General features: G+C 35.2%; 1 protein-coding gene across 9 annotated transcripts in view; it reads right to left on the reverse strand.

Annotated features, from left to right (window-relative positions):
• The window catches only part of GPC5 (glypican 5), a 286,321-nt gene that overhangs the window by 119,766 nt on the left and 149,752 nt on the right, over window positions 1-16,803 (reverse strand). The gene's annotated exons all lie outside the window — the stretch shown is intronic.

Genomic DNA, 16,803 nt, shown 5'->3' on the forward strand with positions numbered 1-16,803 from the left:
AAGACCTATAAAGTGAATGTTAAAGTTAGTACATGGGGCAGACACACTGCAAAATGACATGTCTGTTGGTAGAACTGTTCTTGTGTTCTCTGTGAAACAGAGGCGTATGTGGTTTCTGAAATTCAAATGATCAAAGTTTCTATGTAACATTTAAATGTACTGACGTAAAATATATTGCAAGAATCATCATTTTTTTTTAGGAAGAAGCTTACTCAGTCAGTAAACTGTGAAAGGTGACTTAGAAAACCTGCTATCCAGATTTGTTTCTTGTTATTAATCAAACAAGAAAGATACAACAAAACTACAAGAAGGAAAGAAAAGTGTATGTTAAAATAAGGAAAGTATTATTAACTAAAAAAGTCTGCAACCATTTTATAATTACAGAATCCTTAAATGCCCACAGGTTCATACAGTTGCTACAAAGTGACCATAACCAGCATTCTCTATCCAAATCAAAATATTTATGCATTTGAATGTAAGACAGATATTTCTATACTTGGATTTCTCATAACTGTATTATTACATGGAATCATTTTACTGCAAACATTCGAATGTATTTTAAATTCTTAAATAGATTAATAATGTAAGTATAGCTCTGGCGCCAGCTATTTTCCAGCTTTTAGCAAATATGAATCAGCAAGTTCTCTAAGCCAGATTTCTTACAGATTGAATAATGCTTGGAGAGAATATGTAAATACCAGTGTCTGAAACTCATTTTAAACAATTCAGATGAATATAGAGTAAAATGCTAAAAGTTCAACAGCTGTTTATTAAATTCTCTCCTTTCATGGTTGTAAAATATGTTGAAATCAAATATTATCTGTGAGTAAAGTTGCAATCATCTCATATAACTGTTTCTGTCTTAAAACAAACAAACAAACAAAAAATAAATAAAAAATAAAGAGAGTTCCCATCAGATTGTTGTTACAGCATTATGATACACTGGCATACTATATATTTGAGTAAATATGTGAGGTAGAAAAGTCTACGTCTTCCCAGAGACTATAAATTACCTATATGTAGGCTAGCGTCCTTATGTAATTTATATGTGATAGACACCTTACATCAGATGAATCTGTCTTTTAAAATCAGAGATAAATACTAGTTAGTTAGCACATAAGATACATGACACTTTTGGATATCCTGATGTTAGGAAGTGATTGGGAAGATGCCAGTGCCATCAGGCCAGGAACAGGCACAAACATCATCCTACGGGTATTCACCTACTATCCAGGCAAATCACTTTGCTTCATTTTGGACATCTCAAAGATTTGATCTTTAAACATAAATTACTTTATAAATATTTGCTTAAGTTACATTGAAATGAAAAGGGAAAATTACATTTGCATGGAATCCTTTTGATTTTGATACACTCTGGTATAGCACACATCATGGTGCCTGTGTGCTATAAAAACATAATACTGAAGCAAGTGGTCCAGTGTGATTGGCATCCAAACAGAAGACACACAACTATTTGAGGATTACAGAACTTATGTAGAATAGGGACAACCTGGATCACTTGGACCACAAGCAAGAGAGTAGAAGCAGGTTAGCAGGAATTTAAGAGTTTACACTACAGACTGGTAGGTTCAGACTATCTTGTGTGCTAAGGATCATAACCTAGATGGGAAGGACCACTAGCCTATTAGAAAGAAGACTAAAATTTTATTCCCAAAAGATAGATTAGAAGAATCAGTCATCCACAGGGAACATCATTTGTGGAAGCAGGACACATTCTGGACAAAGGTGCAACAACAACAAAAAAACAGCCTACCTCAGTAGCGCTAAATAGAAGCCATCCCTGCTGAAAATAAAGGTCATTGCAGTGTAGCGTTTATGGGAAGTTACAAACAGTTTGATTAGTCCATTAAAAATAGTAAAGAAAGAATGTAGGGAGAAAACTGAAAGTGTAAACTGAGTTGAAATACAAGAATATTTGGTTAAGGACTCGAACAAGAAATCTAAGGCTCAGCTGTGTGCCTCCATTGCACTAAGCACCTGCAATGCATTACATGCATTAAGACTGTATTTCAAGCTGTGCAAACAAATGCACAATTGATGCTCAAACTGGGAAATGAGACAGAACTCAGTATTTGGATTGAGAACATAGGATTCTGTGACTGAAAAGAGAACTAATGTACCAAACATTTTCCTTGAAACTCTTGTTTAGATTCCAGAAGCACGTTAGCATATTGAGCAGAGTTGTATGGATTTTAAAAAATGACTTAAATTCTTGATGTTTCTGTTCTCCATTTGTACAAAAGTAGTAGTTTTGTCTTACTGAAGAGTTGTGAAGACAAACTAGCAAATGAATGTATAGCTGCCCAACTATACTGATGCACTATACAAACTACAAGCACCAGTGAAGTAATTGTTCCAGTTGCAAATGTTTAAAAGATGAAAAAAAAAAGGACATATTGTCCACCCTCTTACTCTGTTGCTTGATCATTATCTGGCTGCAGAGAATGCCTGAGCCTGAGTTGCTACTGGTAAGGGACGGTAAGAATAGCAACTGTGTGAGCTGTGAGCAGGTGGATGATCTGCTCAATATGGTGGCAGAGCTCAAGGAGGAGGTGAAGAATCTATAAGAAGGGTCATAAGGAGGATCTGGGGAACTATAGGCTCATCAGCCTGACCTCAGTGCCAGGGAAGATTATAGAGTAGAGCATCTTGAGTGAGATCACATGGCACAAGTAGGACAACCAAGGGATCAGGCCCAGCCCACATTGGTTCATGACAGGCAGATCCTGCCTGACCAACCTAATTTCCTTCTATAATCAAGTGACTCACCTCATGGGTGACAGAAAGGCTGCTGATATAGTCTACCTAGACTTCGCAAAGCCTTTGACACCATCTCCCACACTACTCTCCTGGAGAAGTGTCCTGGTTAAATCAGTATTTCATATCATAGAATCACAGAATGGCATGTGTTGAAAAGGACCGCAATGATCATCCAGTTTCAACCCCCCTGCTATGTGCACGGTCACCAACCACTAGACCAGGCTGCCCAGGGCCCCAAACAATCTGGCCTTGAACACCTCCAGGGATGGGGCATCCACATCCACAACCTTCTTGGGCAACCTGTTCCAGTGTGTTACCTCTGTGTGAGAAAATTCCTTCTAATATCTAACCTAAATCTCCCCTGTCTCAGTTTAAAACCATTCCCTCTTGTCACTATCCACACTCGTAAACAGCTGTTCCCCCTCCTGTTTATACACTCCCTCCAAGTACTGGAAGGCCACAATGAGGTCCCCTGGAGCCTTTTCCAAGCTAAACAAACCCAGTATCATGACATCATATTACAAGCTGCAGAGGCACAGTGCACTACAGAGCTGTACTTTGTTTTTCTAGCAGTTTTTCTGCCTCTCCAAGATTAAGATACACTGAGATGTATTACATTGCTCAGGAGTTTCCACATGACCTCCGGTTCCGGATGACAGGGGTCCTTCTCCTCAAGGCTGCTCTCAATCCATTCTCCACACAGTTCAGGACTGCCTTGACCCAGGTGCAGAACCTTGCACTTGGCCTTGTTGAACTTCATGATGTTTACATGGGCACACCTCTGAAGCCTGTCCGGGTCCCTCTGGATGGCATTCCTTCCTGCCAGTGTGCACACAGCATCACACAGCTTGGTGACATCATGTGTTGCCATGTCTCAATTTAGCATCTAATTTAGAATGCAATCAACTTAGAACACACTGTACTCATTTGTTTTAATGCAAAAATGAGGAAACTAAATGCTACACTCTTTCACAAAGAAAATGTAGATGAACAAGTGAAGGAAAGATAATTATTTTGAAATGGCAGATTTCTGACCCATATAGAACCTGAATATTTCAGTCTAGTACACCTGATCTATCTGTTTTACATTAATTGACATTTGTGTGCTACAAGCATTCCCTGACATCAAGATAGATAGATGTGGAACAGCCCTTGATATGCTAGTAAAATCTTTTAGCCTTCAAGTCTGGGTGCAGCAGATTGCCTAATGGGAACTGTGCCTAGAACCTTCTAACTCTCAAATTATGCCTGGGAATTTTTTGGGAAAGAGCCAGTTCACACAAATCAAACTCTTCCAGAGACTGCTGTAACAACTCAGTGGAATATATGATAATTTTTCAATGTCTTGGAACATTCTTGAATATTATTTACTTTGCTTAATATATATATATAAATGCATTTTTAAAACATTACATACATACACACATTAAAAAGTATATACATATACACATCACTTATGTGGCCAGAAGTTGTACTTGGCCAGGAACACCAAATTTCCATAAAAATCTAGTGAGAAACTTCAAAACATTATTTTGATCCAGAAACCAATGAGCAGAACTTAACCTGCCTTCTATCAGACAGCACTGAGCAATGCCAGTGGGAAAACTGGATAACAGGGAGTGAATACCAGCTCAGCCTCTCATTCCTTCCAATTTCTAACTAGAAACATTTACTTACAAAAGCACAGCTCATCTGATTGTGGAACCAAGTGACTTGTACAGAACACAACAAGAATTTAAAGTTTTTAAAATTATTTTAAATAATTTATTAAATTAATTTAAATAATTTAATTTTGGGTTTGTTTTTTTTTTTTTTTTTTTTTTTTTGCTTTGTTTTGTTTTGTTTCCAGATTTTAAATACCAAATAAGCAATTGCCATGAATATAAATAAATAAATCGATCAATCAGCAGGGGAGGCACATGTCAGCTGCCACAAGAATATTTAGATATATATAACCTGAGTCTCACGTAGAGGATAGAATTTCATTTTTATCTATAAATTCTCTAATGCCTTGCAATTTATTTGGCAGACTGCTGTTGTTCCCTCTTCTCTTATAATAAGCAATGAGGGTGAAAGGCTCTGGTATATGTGAAAGAGTTGGCTGCCAAGGCAGCATCATACAAGAGATCTCCATCAAACTACCCCTTTATTTCTGGCTCTAACACACTCCACAATTTTTCAAACAGGCTGCATCTTCTCAAGCCAGCACTTGGGAGGAATTTCTAGGGAAAAAGAAGGGATGCAGTGGGAAATTTTTGGTTGGTTCACTGCTAATGAGTACCATCTGTGGCTGGAAGGAAAACAAAAAGCTGTTGCTTGTTCAAGTTTGTTTTGTACCTGCTTTTCCTTGTGTTTTGAATGGATACATACCAAATTCTGGACTGGAAACCTTTGAAAAGGAACTTCGGAAATTAAAAAATAAATTAAAAAAATACAGAACATTTGAATTGAACTTCATGATAGTGTCTTTAGCAAGAGTAATTTCCCCAGTGCCAAATGCAAGGCAATTAGTATCATTATTGCTCCTCCTTACAATCTACAGAGGAAAGCATTATAACTGCACACATATCCTCGACTACTCTTGTGCTGTCCTATTCAAGCAGACACATATCTCTGCTCTAAATAGAGCTTGCATTTCTTCTGAATGATAAAGTATGCTGAAAAGAACAAGTGATAATGTCTATATGGAGAGCAATCTGCATCTGGTGGATTTTAGCAAATAGCCAAACAGTGCTACTCCTCAGTGTAAGCAAATACATGCCTACAGCTCATATGGACTAAGATGACTGACTTCATGACAGGAATTCAGTTTCTTAGGGTATTTCTTTGCAGCCAGGAGATTGAATGTTTACCCAGATTCCTACATAATTCCAACACGCTAGACTCTATGCTACCTGATTATAAACCAGTCCAGTATATACACAAACATACTGGACACCAAATTGTGTCTTTGAATTTAATACAGCTATAGTCCTTGACAACACTGCTGGTGTTTTTCATTCATCCAAATTAGTTAAATACCCACCTAATTTGATGCTACATACTATGATCATTCACAATAGCAGGCATTATCAAGTATTCCATTTTTTATTCCATTAGATAGAATAAAAATTGTCCTTGTCATTGTTAAATTCAGTGGCTGGCTTTACACCAGCCCTGCGGTTAGTCCCCACTCTGCCTCCAGCCTCCTGAACCAATCAGGCAATGAACACACGCTTAAAGTCAGTGGACACCGGCATCTTTGCTCCATTCTGGAGCTTTGCCCTCTGATCTGGAACCTCTGGCCTGGTGGTACAAGATACTGCTGTTGCACTGCCAGAATGCAGTGGTAGAAATCTTGGCAGCCAGAAAAAAAAGTTAACGAAAATATCAAAAGTGCAAGGTTCTTCTTGGAGCTGAAGGAAGTGACAGGTTTGTCAGCGGAAACATACTGGAAGCATCTAAATAAAAAGGAAAAATACACCAATAAAAAAAGCTTGTTGTTTTTTTGTTTGTTTGTTTGTTTGTTTTTGCTTTTGTTTTGTTTTTTCCCCCCAGGGAAAAAAAAAAAATCAAGAGTCAAGTTTACAAATATGTTATATGTATTTTCAAATAAAAAATATCTTCCCAATGCTCTCCCAGTGCTTTGGTTACTTCTATTAAAGGAAATGGCATAGAAGGGAAAGTGAGATTTTTCCAGGGGCAGAAGAAATACCTCTCACATTAAACATTTAAAAGCCTGTCAGGACTAAAGAGTAAACATACAAACATAGGTGGCATTCTGTGTCCTGCACTGTAAATGACTCAGGAACCACAAATACTCAGCTGCACCTTAGTCTGGTCTTTAAAAAAGCAGACTATATTTCCATTTCAGAAACGCAAAAGAAATTAGACACAATATTTGCTTTTGTGCTGTGGTATATTTAAAATTTCACTGTGTACATTCCCAAAGAATGTTACTAAAAAAAAAAAAATATGAATTTTTATGTACCTGTGGATTGATTTATCAAGATAAATTTTTAAATCATGATGATTTTTTAAATACTTAGTTAATAACCTGACACCTAGACTTGAGTATGCTTAAGAAAATGAGATTGTATTATGTATCCTGTATTTTATACAGAAAATATTATATTCAAAACAGTATGCCTCAAGCTTTATGATACTACATCATTTTGAAAACGAAATGACAAGTCACCAAATCATAACCATTGCTTTCTGTTGTATTTATGCACATATGCTTCAGAGAGTACTTATAAAGTAGGTCAGATTAAGAAAGGAATCCAAAAGAGAGGAAAAACTCAGTTCTGTATGCCACACTTTATTCTCATCCAAAATGTTTCAGGTGTGAATCTATTAATAACTTTGTCAAGATTTGCATGGACAGAGCAAGAGTTAGAAGTGAAGTGGCCAGATAGATAACACCCAAATCTTTTTTAAATCTCCCTTTACTTGGCTTAAATAAGCTCAAGCTTTCCTACAGCTGCCTCTGTACTACAGCTGGTGCAGCTAGAGCTCCCCCCTTTGTTTTCACAAACCTTAACAAATCCGAGAGGGATCTAGGCTTTTTAAAGAAAGAACACAGGAAAAAGAAGTAAAAAGAAGCTGGTATGGCCTATCACCGGGGTGGGAGGGGAAGCCTGGTTATTTATTGAAGCAGAAAATATACATAGGTTAAAGCCCTTTATAGCAGCTGTAGCCTCTATAAAGCCTGCCACTGAGCCAAGCAGGCTTGCTTAGGCAGCAAAATGCTTTGAAGTGATCAGACTAGAGACAAATGAGTTTGTGTGGCAAATACTTGAGAAAACACGTCTAAGTCAAAACCATATTTTTTTGCCCTAGATTAAAATCCAGAACCTTCTGAAAACAAGCGAACACCTGGCATTTCCTAATAGACCTGAGTTTCTCCAAGCTGCTCCCACTTCAACCAGCAATCTGGCCACTGAGCCAGGGCTTCTTAGGTTGAAGTGGCTTTTGCTGAAAGCTGGAGTAGACATTTAAAGACCTTAAACACATCCTATGAAAGTCAGTAATGCATATTTATCAAAATGCAGTGAAAATAAGAAAAGGCAATGAGTTCTAGAAAATCAATCAGGCTATACAGGAAAAATTCCTAGTAACTCTCTAAAAATGACAGTAAATATTTGACTAAGATTAGTAACTGCAATTTCAGCAACTATAGTAATGAAGGCAGATATTATTAATTATCTTTCACTAGTCATGATGACAAAAATGAAGACTTTTTCTGGTACTGTAATACTGCTTGTTTATGGTAGCATGCCTTATCCTCAAACTCTAGCTGTGTTAATCGGAAGAAAAGTTGAGGTGCATCTTGTCCTTCCAAAGAAAATTTTTATTCAGTCTTAAAAATAATAGAAGATACTTATAGTATCATATGTTTTAAAAGGGGAAAAAAAAAAAAAAAAAAAAAAAAGGCCTTTCATGATCAAATTAAAATGCATTGGCTCAGATCCTGCTGTTTCAGCAAACTGGCAGGGTGTCTCCACAAGTTTCTCACTCATTTAGTTGTAGCTCCACAATGTGGCCAACGTGAGAATATACTGAAGGTGAGAGAAATTTCCAATAAGTTGTTATATGCATGCATTCCCCAGCCAAGTATCAGTGACTCTGTGCATAGCCTCCTTCCCACCAGGAAAGATTACAGACTAATGCAATCCAGTGATGGAGTTTTGCCAAGATTACCTTCAGGAACTTAACAATATTAACATCAAGAAGCTTTTTATATCCTGTAAGATGATGACTTCTTTATAAAACATAATACAGAAATATATAAATATAATTAATATATTACTGACAAAGGCAAACAGCTTTTCATTTTTTAGGTGAATTCATAAAGCAGTAAGTAGAGAAACAGTAGGCATTTTAAAGACTGTAAACATGATTGCTTTTTACTCTGGATGAATGTGCCAAGCAAGATAAATATATTACTTTGAATTACATATCATTAATCTTTACATTGTCTTACAAACAATTATTTTCTTATGGTGAATTATTTATTTGAGAAGTTAAGATAAATCAATTCAGATTACCTGTTGTAGTATCTGTGCATGTCCAAACTTGTTTAAAGTTGGACTGAAATCAAGCTACAAGTATTCCTTGAAAATGTTTAGAGATAATTTACATCCATTGTTCATTCAGTATTTATTGCAGTGAACTTTTAGAATAAATACATTATCATTCCTTTACAGTTAGCTGTAGAAGTGAATAATGTTGTTACTGTTTGGGAACATGGTTAATTCTGTGCTACTATTGCTGAACTGATTCATTCCAGTGGGGGAAAAAAATTGGCAAATTACAAAACAGTTAAGGTTGCCAGTTTGCATTATTTTATCCCTTGTTAAATTTTTCAGGCATTCATAAATTGGCCATAAAGATTTGCTATGGCCTGGGGCCACTGTGATATATATTACACCAACAATCTGTTCTTTATTCGGTTTCTTATGTCTAGATAAGAAATATCACACATTATTCCAACTATGTCAGCAAAATCAGACAAGGGTATGAAGCTGAGGATCCAGTGACAGATTATATCCCCTCTTATATCAATTGACAATGCTCTATAAAATTTTGGTCACAGAGTTTTGATTATCTAATAATCAAATATATCAAATAATCAAGTTGTAAGAATAAAAATAATACTTAATAGAATATTTTTAAAGCATGATTTTATTAGTATTCATTCTACTTCATAGAGAAGGAGAGAAACACAAAATGCCTTGCAAAATATTGTATAACTAATTAATGTTAAAACAAGATTGAGCTTTCCTGACATACCCAATCTTCTGGATTATACTCCCTTGCACATCTATGAATCATTCATATTTTTAATTCATAGCTTTTTGTTCACTGACATGAGAATAATTTTACAAAGCAAATTTACTTATCATCATTTCTACTATTACATTTTTGCAAACTTAGAAATTCCACAATATAACAGTAACTTTCCCATTCTGTTTGTCTGACAGCATAACACAATTCTTCTTAAGTTGTTCAATACAGTATTGATATAGCATTTATACAGCATATAAATATAAGTGCATAATTTCTGTGGTCAGAGAAATTGTATTGTTCATACTTAGTTCTGTGACCCACATCAGTCAACCAAAATTATGCACTAGTATTCTTTTGTAACTTAATGACTGCTGATACGGTATTTAGCTAAGGTAACACATAGCTTTGCTGAGTTTTTAATTATTATATATAATTATATATATAATTTTATACATATAATGATCTGTATATCTATGGATTTCATTGTCCAAGATCAGCACTGGAAGTTGAAAACAGAGTAGCTAGCATTTTTAAGACTCCACTGATAATTGTAGGCATATCCTTTTGTATAAGCTTTCTGTTTTCACATTTTTGGTAGTATCTTTCAGTGGCAGAGTGGATTATTTTCTTTTATCTTGGATTGTATTGTCATGTCTTCAAAGGCTGTGAATATATACTGTATTTCAGTTTGTATAATTAAATATTCATTTTAGTCTGAAAGCATGAAAAAATATTAATTGATTAATTAATAATTAATCTGTTTCTGTGTTCCAGAGAAAAGAAAAAAAAAGAAATCTAAGTAATACAGTAAAAAAGAAGAGATAACCTTGACTGTATTATGCTAGTAGTAGCTCAAAAACAGCATCAGAAAAGGAAATCTCCTCTAAAGCATCTACAGGCTGTACCACAAAAATCATCCCAATAAAAAAAAATAAAATAAAATAATTAAAAAAAAAGATGAATAAAAGAGAAACAAGAAGACGAAGAAGAATCCACATAGATGAGTACTCTCATTAAACTGAAAATCTGTCGATGAATATTTATCTTTGTACTCCTGCCCAGAAGGGAGGTTGGAGAAAGATTGAGCAGAAGCACTTATTTCTGTCAATGAAGCTTAGTAATCAGCTCCATCACCAGAAGTCCTCTTACTGCCAGCTGTCATTCAGATGACAGGTTACTTCAATATATGAGCAGAGGGCCAGCTGGCAGGAGGATAGAAATGACATCCTTCCTTGAACAGTGAAAAATATTTTCAGCAGAATTAGCAAGGCTGAGTTGTCTGTATATGTTTGGGAATACTAGTAAGGCCAGAGGTGGGTGGTATTTTAGCAAATAGGCATATTTATTTTCTGTCTTCTGTTGAAAGCAGAAAAGTATTTTCTTCCAAGCAGCAAAAAATACGCCATTCAAAGGTAATTTAATGTTTGGTCTGCTCAGTAGATTATCTTTTCCTTCTCTATGTTTATTTCATGGCATTATTCTTCTCATATGTTCCCTTAAAAGTTTCATCTCACCTCTGTTTCATTGCTTGACACACAGTGGTTTCTATGAACTACTTTTTGTCTTCTTAACTCCTTTTTTTATCCCCCTGTCCTTTAAAGACTCCACCTTTCATTTTAGTAGCTAACAGGTTCTTCTCAGTCTCTGCCATTTCTTCCTATTGCACATTCATCAAAATTCGCAGCTCTGTAGAAGTTTAACTCCAGTTGACTTTGAAATTGTGTGCTCTCAGATTAAACTCATTCTTTGAGAACTTCGTCACTTGATTCCTAAAGGTCTAGCCTGCAATACTACAGGGCAATAATATGAGACCTGCATTGACTTTATCCACTGCTGGACGTATCAAAAAAATGTTGAAAATATTTATCCAATTGCTAGTATAGGAAAATGAAAACTTGACTGTCTTCAGCTACACATTTTGTGCATTTCTTTTACTTGCACTTGCACTGCATTGCATTGAGGCACTGCAAAATTTAATTTTACAGTGTTCTGTGACTTTTTGAGATGTAGCAGTTTTTGACATTTTTAGTTTTGGAACTGTGCTTTGAAAATGTCTTTTCAATCTTGACTTATTTCCATTAAAATGTTCAAAAACTCCTATACTGAAAGTTTCCATTTTCAAAGGAAAATTGAGGACTTAGAACAAAATGGAATTAATTGGAATTAATGGGAATTCTGCATCCTACTTTCTGGTTTCAATTGTGCTATATCAAATAACAATTATTTTACTAATAAAAGCAATCTTGTAGAATTCAAAATGTACAGCACAGAAGTACTTTCGGTCCTATTTCCTTCAATTCCCTTAAAGTAAAAATGTAATCAACTCTAAAATAAATACCATATTTTCTGCACATTTAGGCACCTGAGTTTACTGAGCCATATTGAATACTGTAGAAGGCACATAAAGTTTTTAGAAACTGGAAAAAAGAGGAAGCTCATATAAAGGCAAATTAGATCAACTCTTTCTCATGTAGCAAAGAACATGACTGGGAGAACAAAGTATACCTAAATTTATTTCTTTTCACATTCATGCCTCTCTCCATCTGTCTCCTATAAACATGGTCCCTTCAACACTGATCAGCACAGGTTGGACGGTAAAAACAAAGCAAATTTCTGAGCAGTACTCTGGATTGAGTTTCAATATCAACTTTGTTCCCTCAGCAACATCTTATTATGCTATTTATATATTTTTAGGATGCCCCAGGGCATAGTTAGGCAGTCCACTACTATATGTCTTGGGTAGGTCCAGAGACTTAAGGTATCAAAACAGATGTCTTCAACCATCCAAAGCAACTTACTAATTCACTAAAAATACCTTAACATTATTAAGGTATAGGTTTTTAATTTTAAGATGACATTTCAATAAGAAGAGGTTATTTAAAACATAAGAACTTTCAATTTTGAGATTATTTAACATATAAGAGTGCCTTTTTTTTTTTCAGTTTCTCATCCAGAAGTCTTGAGCTCCTCCATGCTAACTTCTGGAAATACAAAGACGATGTTAGTAAAATCTGAAGAGATATCAAAGTTCATTTCAGAATATGTTTTATAATTCCATTAAGCAGCTTCTGAATATTAACCTGTCTTTCTGTTTTTCAGTATACATTATATTCATTAATAAAACAAAAAGCAAAAAGTAAATAAAAGTCGTGTGATTCAGATGCAGTAACAAAGTGGATAATTGTTTCTGCACAGTGTTGGACTTACATATGTAATACATTACTGAAATAATGTCTTCCTGAATGCTGCAGTTCAATAAGTAAAAAATGAGAGCTGGAGCCAAGCCAGCATTACAAAGAAAACCCTACAAATTCAGTAAAACTCCAGTCTCTCATTTTACTCAAAATATTCAGAAATTTGGAAATTTCTAGAAAAGAAAGTCAGCTGCAGAATGATTGTTTTAAAAACAGATTGGTAGGACTAATTTGACCACAAATACATATTTCTAATTTGCATATCCACATGTAATGTGCTTATCTATGGGAAGGATGAAGGGAAAATACAGGGTATTTTTTGTCATGAAGTTGATACCTACAGTGGAATTCAATTGCTTAAACATAAGTATCTACAAAACCATTCCATATACAATAGGGTATCAGTGACATTTTCATGGGGCTGGCAAACATGACACAGAAGTAATTGAATACATGAGCAGCACTAGAACTGAGCAAGATATTTAGAACCATTTCAAGAGTTTGATTGCATTTTCAGATGAGACAGCATTTTAGCTTTTAACTCTCAAGACTGACATTTAAATGACATAATTTTTGTGTTGCTTTCTTCTATCTTAAAAGAGTCTTTGTTGGTCTCTTAATTTTTCCCACAAACAGTAATTCCAAAAACCGAATTAATCATTCATCACTACATATATGTACCTTGTTCAACTACCTGTGAAAGTGATGACAAATCTCTTAATGCTTCCTTCAACACCAAGACTAAACAGGACAGAATTTTAAGAGAAAGAGAAGGATCTTTTTAAGGAAAAAAGTCGAAAGCTTTTGATCATTTGCAAATCTCCTTTATGGAGTACAATATTAGAGATTATACTTTTAGAACAAGTTTTGTAATAAAAATCAATTATTTTTCTTGTGAAATTAATGCTCATTATAATTTAAAAGCTTCTGCATTGTAATTAAAATATTAAGAGATCAAATTTATATTGGAGTCCTGGGTGGTTATTTAATGTATAACATAAACAAAAATCTTCAATGTTTTTGGCAGAAAGCTAAATAGATATATATTTTTATGATCTCAATCAGCTCATTTCATATAAGCATGATTTCATGCTGGAAATAAAAACATTAATTTTATTCTACCCAGTCTGTATGCACTGTGTGTCAGATGTGTCTATTAGAAGCAGTCACCAGTGATTAATATGGATAAAATAGGAGCCAGCAATTGAATAACAGAGCTCTGTATCATTACATTTCATGCTATTTCTTTTCTTCACAAGATAAGGCTCATGAACTTAACAGAAATTCTTTCAGGTCCATCAAGTGCATTTGATCACACAATCATGATAAACTACCAAATATTGTATCCATCAAAATATGATCTTCAGATAGAACAACAGACAGAACATTAGTAGGTATGCCTTAAGAAATGCTGCTTTAAGCTATGATTGGTATCTTCATATGATGCACAGCGGACATATCAGCTTGACAGGATACTAGTTTGAGAATTTCCTACATTGCACTCCTTTGAGCATTGAAGACATCTCCTTGAAGAGCTTGATTAATTTAGCAGAGCAACAAAGGTAAGGCAAAATAGTTACTTCTGTTTGGACACACTGTTCAAAACAAGGAATGGAGATAAGGTATATAAACTCAGTTTAAAGTTGGGGTTGATTTTAGCTGCACAGTAATGCCTGAAGCTCAGCTTCTGAGCATGCCATTTAAAAAATCACACAGAAGCTTAAAATATACTTTCTGTTCTTCTTGAGAGCTCTGCTTAACTTGAGAGAAAGGAAGAGAGAGCTGTCTTTGGCTTGTTCAGGGGTATGCATGGAAGAATGACATAGGAGATGGTCCTGGTGAAACAAGGGGTTCAGAAAAGACAGGTAATTTCCTGAAAAAATCACCTCCTCCAAGCTCAAGAACAGTTCATCACCATGTACAAAAATCATGCAAAGGTGGCAGGAGTTCTACATGAATGAACAAAGCAAGTCTATGAGAGGTGGAAGCAGAGTCAGGTTACCAAGATGAATATAGAGATCAGGTACAAGGATGGGATTCAGAGTTTAAAAATCTAACTGGAGCTGAATCTGGTGAGAGCCACAAAGAGCAATATGGAAAACTTCTACAGATATACCAGTGCTAATAAATAAATAAATAAATAGAACTAAATTTAAAACAACAACAACAACAAGCTAGGATACTCAGTGCCTTCTTTATGTCAGTCTTTACAGCTAACACAGCTAACATCAGCAAGCTCCCATCCCCAAGGCCTGTGGAAAAATCTGGAGTAAGGAAGGCTTACCCTTACCAAGTTAGGCTACATTTTAACAAACTGGACAAGCACAAAAGTCAATGGACCCTGATGGCATTCACACATGGCAGTTATCACTGCCACTTTCACTAATGGATTTATAAAGGGGAAATCATGCCTTACCAACCTAATAGCCTTCTACGATAAAGCGAGCTGACTTAGTGGATGATTTCTTTTGCTTGATATTGCACCTTTGATATTGTGTCACATCATGATTGTCTTAGTTGTTCTGCACTCTGTTTGTAGAAAATACTGAACGCTGTGGCCTCTGTATCAGATTAATAGTCAAATTACAGAATCAAAAGGGAAAATGGTACAGAAGCTATGCTAACTTTATATGAATAATATAAAGAAGCCTATAATGGAACCAGTTATTATTTTATATAAAAGATTTTCCAGTTTTACTGTAATTCCAGTTCTTACAGTCTGATTGAGTGCTTGACCTTCTTTATTCCCCCTGAATAAGCCTTTTTATAGCTTTCTTCTACATATCTACAAGTAAGAAAGGGGCAAAAGCTGCATTTAATCACCTTCTGCTCCAGAGATCAGAACCAGGCCACGTGTAACTGTCCAGTATCTTAAACAATAGAGAGAAATAATCAGAAAAGATGTCTATACATGCATGTGGATATAGTAGTTAAAAATTCTTTACAGATACAGCTCTATCTATGAAACACAGTAGCCTAGCTCTTTCTCTGTTTTTCATAAGGCTTTTTACTCAAAAGTAAAACTGCCATCCTCTGGTGAAAAGCACTTGTAAAATATTTGAGGGACTGTGGCTTTTAAAGTTTCAGTCAATCTTTGCAAGAGTTTCAGCATAAATGCATTTTTTATCTAAACATAAACATGAAAAGAAATACTACAGTTACTGATTGCAAGAGTAGAGCCTGCTGCTTACTGTTTATTTAACAAATAACTGCCAAACAGAGAGCTTCCTCCTCAAAGACTTCATTATCTAACACCCCAGCTTTGCAATTACTTTTTTGTGTGTGTGGTTACATGCATAAGCAGTTCCTTTGATTTCAGCAGTATTCCTCTGACTGCATTTACCTTTTCAAATGTCTTTTCATGGTCTGAGTTTAAGCAGACAACAAAGTCAAGGGAAAGAAAACTTGCAAGAAAGACAAACTGGGGTATTTGGGCAAGGCTTCCTATGTTATCATGGAAGAGAGGTAGGTACTTCTTAAGGAAAGCTTCAAAAGAAGACCTTATCTCAGGGCTTCCCACTCACCTTCCAGAAGAGTCTTTCTAGTTCTACTTGGTATTTAGGAAGCCTAAAAAGTTTAGGCGAGAAAAAAACCCAAAGTCAGATGCCTAAAGAACAGATTACAATAATTCTCCATTTTTTCTCTTGTTTGCAGACCAGGAATTGAAGCACATGGATGTCCAATATTGTGGTAGCATTAAAATGTAACTTTTGGAACTGTTAGTCTACATCTCCAATTAGTCTAGAGAAGTGATGTCCTTCAGTGGCAAATATGAAAGAAAGCTTCATCCCCAAGATTTTAAAAAGAAGCACGGGTTACTTCCTTTCTCTCACATTTGCAAGGCATGCAGCAGTGCCAATTTGTGAAATATTTCCCTTTAGCATAAAGGAAAGCTATTTTATTAAGTGTATTTATGCTAATATGACTAGCGTTGCAATTTGGATTCAATGCTTTCTATAGCTAAGAAATATTGAAAATCAAACTATTAATTACAAAAAGTTTTAATGCTAGGTAATTTTAATTTCTGTCTATTATAGTTCAGACATTTACTTCTCGG

Source organism: Phasianus colchicus, chromosome 1 (assembly GCF_987193195.1).
Source record: "Phasianus colchicus chromosome 1, bPhaCol1.hap1.1, whole genome shotgun sequence".
NCBI classification, from domain to species: Eukaryota; Metazoa; Chordata; class Aves; order Galliformes; family Phasianidae; genus Phasianus; species Phasianus colchicus.